Genomic DNA, 4,435 nt, shown 5'->3' with positions numbered 1-4,435 from the left:
CAGCTCTCCAGCACCATCTGTTCCTTCAATAAGTTGAGACATGGCACGATGTAAATAATAGGCCTTAAATGATGATATAACGTCTTGGTTCAAACTATGGTTGAAGCATAGACATGGTATTCAGTGGAAGGAAAACAACTAGTACAAGTTCAGACAATTCATTTAGGTGTGCTGGGTGGCCTAGAGCATTATTTAATATAAGTAGTGCCTTGTGTGTCATGTTTTTCTTCGCATAGTATTCATTTAATGTTGGGCGAAATTATTTTTTGAACCAATCAATGAAAAGAGTCATTGTCATCCATGCTTTAATGTTTGACCGCCAAATTACTGGCAAATTTTGATTACACCCCTTTGAATGCTCTAGGATTTTCAAATTGATAGACAGCAAGAGGTTTGAGTTTAAAGTCACCTTTTGTATTACCACCCACGAAGAGTGTGATATGATCTTTGGCTGCTTTGAATCCTGGTGCAGCATTCTCTTCCATCGAAATAAATGTCTGGAAAGGCATTTTCTTCCAATATAGTCCAGTTTCATTAACATTAAAAACTTGACTGGGCAAGTAGCTTATGGTTTTAACACTTTCACTCTTACTTGCATTTTTAAGATAATTAAACAATGCTAGGGCGTTTGTTTGAATAATAACCATGCTCAATGGAGTATGCTTCTGATTTTTGTCTTCAATCAATATACTTGAAAGTTTCTCCATTTCTTCCAATTTTTCTTGCTTTGGCAAACTTTATTTGCACTTAACCGAGTTGTAGACAGAGCACTTTCTTTAATTTTTTCTTCATTCTTATGGATAGTTTTTATTGTTGATTCCACCATCCCCAAAGCACGTGAAATATCCACAGACCTTTTTCATATCGTATTAACACATCTAGTTTCTAGGCTAAGTTTATACACTTTCCTTTTGCTTTTGAACCAGCACTACCATCACGAGGGTTTTAAATACGAATTGTCGTTATTCGAGGCTTTCCTATATTGTACTTTTCTCTTATTCTTGCTAGTGTTATTTAGTATTTAAATTCATGCTAGTGATAATTTAGTATTTAAATTCTTGCTAGTGATAATTTAGTATTTAGATTCTTGCTAGAGCTAAATTAGTATTTAAATTCGTGATAAAGACAATTTAGTATTTAAGTTCTTGGTAGTGTTAATTTAGTACAGTATTTAAATTATTGATATTGATAATTTAGTACAGTATTTAGATTCTTGCTAGTGTAGATTTATCATTTGGATTCTCATTCCAGGTTCCTCACTTACAATCCCCCAAAACGCATTACCTGTCAGGAGGCAGTTCATCACGACTATTTCCACAAAGAAGCCCCAGCTCCTGTTGACCCCGCTATGTTTCCTACGTGGCCGGCCAAGTCGGAAAATCCACACGGTCGCTCAAAGAAAGTCGGGCTAAGTCCTAAGCCTCCATCTGGTGGCAAGAACTTTAAAGATCTGGTCAGAAAATTTATTGTTTGTAGTTGAGATGTATGTTGTGTATAGGGAAAAGGTGTTTGTGATTGCATTTATTAGAAAACAGTCACAACAGAGAATTATGTAGCTTCTGGAAGTACACCATTAAACTTATCCATATGAAGTCTTCTCCAAGTTGACACTAAGTATTAAATATTGTTGAAAGTTATACATAAGGAATTAAACATCTGTGTCTATGTATGATGAAAAAATTTGTTTGAAAATAGCCAGGTTATGGTTATTGACCCGAATTGTAGAGAATAATCCTTACCAAGGTGCTACTAGACTTTGATTTACAGTGCCCATGTGGCAAGTCTTGCAGTTCAGAATGGTTTGGGTTGAAATTTCACTCACTTGTGTGATTTTTTTATACTTTATTGTATGTCGATAAAAACAAAAACGAAATTAATGTTATACAGCTCCTCCCCGACTTACGACGGGGTTAGGGACCCAAATCCAGGTCGTAAGTCGAAATGGTCGTAAGTCGAAAATGCTTAAATAATACATAGAAAATCTAAAATGGGTGTCTCTTTTTCTTCTCAGCACCACAAAACTCTCACTGTTTAGCTTGCCAGCCATTTTAAAGTGAATTACAAACAAAAAAATTTTCAGTACACAGTGCAATCACTGACGTTGGGACTCGAAAATACGTAATTTGACAAAATTTTGGTACGACCGAGGCAGGTCATAAGTTCGGGTGGTCATAAGTCGAGTAGGTCGTAAGTCGGGGAGGAGCTGTCTAGTGGTCCCTCGGTTAACGAACACAATCCGTTCCAGCAGGTTGTTCGTTAACCGAAACCATTGTTTCAATGGGTTTTTGGATAATTGGTTCCAGCTCACCGAAAATTGCCTAAATTCAACAAAAATGGTAGAAAAGTTCACTTACTTTGAGGTGTGTATGTAGAAGGCTCCTGGATGATGATGATGATGATGATGGGAATTAGAATGGGGGTGGAGGAGAAGGAAGAAGAGAAAACGATGGGAGATTGGAAGAGTACCAGCACCATTTCACCCATAAAATTTTACAGTATTTGATTCTCTTGGTGTATTTCAAGATTATTTTCTTTAAATCAACACTGCACTGCATTATATATTGTCAATATGTAAAATATATTTCAAAATCACCAATAATTTGCTTGGAAACACAGAAAAAAAGCGTTTAGTTGAAGAGAGTCTCAGGCAAGATGTTACCTCCAGTGAAAACAGAGAGAGACTAACGCCTGTTTGCTGTGTTAAGAGGCTGGATGCCGCGCATTAAACTAGTCACTTTACCTTCAATTATGTTCAATAATTGTTAAAATGACTAAAAAATTTAATATTAAACTTTTAAAATTATTGAATAGTATAAACTTCTTGATATTTACTAAAATAGTTAGGAATTTAAGCCCTGGAACCGATTAATGTATTGGCGGACTGATACTAAAGCTGGTTGCCCGGCCAGTGCAAGCAAAAACATGTTGAGGTCGGTTCATAAGAAATTCGTTAACCGAATTTTTGTTCGTTAACCGAATTTAAGAATCTTATGGGAGGCAGTTCGTTAACCGAAATTTCGTTAACTGAGGCGTTCGTTAACCGAGGGACCACTGTATAATACTTACTCACCCTTTCTATTTTTAGGCATTTATAATTTTTTTTCTCATTCACAGGTTGATGGCGATGAAGAGCTGGCTGCCAGGGGGTTCTTCTTGGGCGGAGCCAGCTCAAGTGGACCTGGTTTTGTACTCAAGATGTGATCACAGTTGTGTTACACAAGGTTTATGAGGATATCACAAATTGTTCAGATGAAGACTTATATTTCTTTATGCAATAATTGGTTATTTAAATGGTTATTTCATCTTTTTTACCTCTACAGTGGTTAGTAGTCAGACCCCATCCATTCTATGATGGCTCATTGTTTCCATCTGTTTGTCATTGTTAATTTCACTTGACATATCACATAATCTCATTTGAAGCCTCACATGGTATCTAGATAATGTTCAGGGCTCTGAAATATGTTATGGAAAGCGGTATCGTTGACATTATGATGTTATTGCTGCACTTCGACTACTGTGATCTTTAAGCGAGTAATAAATTTAGTAATTACATCAGTCCATCAACAGTTAATGATCAACTATGGTCTTTAAGCGAAAAATTTTTTTTGTAATTATGTCTGTCCATCAACAGTTAATGAGTTGATAACATCACTTGAACTTCCTAGCCAGAGAGAGGAGAGTGGCCTTTACCCCCTCCACACCCTGGTAAACACTGGCCACTGTGAGAGGTGTCTGGTTACCAGGTTAAGTTGTCACATGTCAAAGAATTCTACAGGTTAGAAATTAACTCACTTGGCCGGAAAACTTATCATAGATGTACTGTATGTCATTACCACTGAAGGGTTTAAAAATAAACTGGTACAAATAACAAAGTACAGTACACTACTGTAAGTGCTTTGTTTACCCTACTCTTCAATCACACAGATTATTTTGTCATAAGTATATTCCCTTTACAGTAGTAACTAATAATGTATTTATAGCTTTCACTTTGATAACTTGCTAAAAGAAGTTGGGTAGTTCATTCACTTCTCTCTCTCTCTTTCTTTATAATATTTCATTTATTAAATTAGTGGTATGTCACAGCAGTATCTATTGTCTGCCTTAGACAAACTTCTTGTTTTTGGTGTGTCACCTTCAGTTTTGTGTGATGTCCTTTTCATGTTTCTTAAGAAGAAATTTACTCAGGAATTAGAAGTCAGATTGATTTTAGAAAACTAGCTTTAACAATTCCAAAATTAACTGGAAAAAAAATACCTGATATGAATATATACCGTATATCTCGGCTTATAAGATGGAATTTGAACATTAAAAAAATTTGCCCAAAGTTAGGGGGTCGTCTAAACCACCAAGTATAAAATTCTTACCTCTTAAATATTGTGGTTTAGTGTGTCAAGAGTGGTGATGGAAACATCGTAAGCCACTCACAAGGTCTTAC

At 35.9% G+C, this 4,435-nt stretch overlaps 1 long non-coding RNA gene across 1 annotated transcript; it reads left to right on the top strand.

Moving 5' to 3' along the window:
- Window positions 1–6: 6 nt before the first annotated feature.
- On the top strand, window positions 7–3,868 carry LOC121863995. Its single transcript, XR_006088530.1, has 2 exons — window positions 7–1,453; window positions 3,115–3,868. It is a non-coding gene; the product is annotated as an uncharacterized LOC121863995 (long non-coding RNA).
- The last annotated feature ends 567 nt before the right edge of the window (window positions 3,869–4,435 follow it).

This window comes from Homarus americanus, unplaced genomic scaffold, assembly GCF_018991925.1.
Source record: "Homarus americanus isolate GMGI-L3 unplaced genomic scaffold, GMGI_Hamer_2.0 scaffold14132, whole genome shotgun sequence".
Lineage (NCBI taxonomy): Eukaryota > Metazoa > Arthropoda > Malacostraca > Decapoda > Nephropidae > Homarus > Homarus americanus.
Note: the sequence above shows the minus strand (reverse complement) of the source record. Positions and strands in the feature narration are given on the sequence as shown.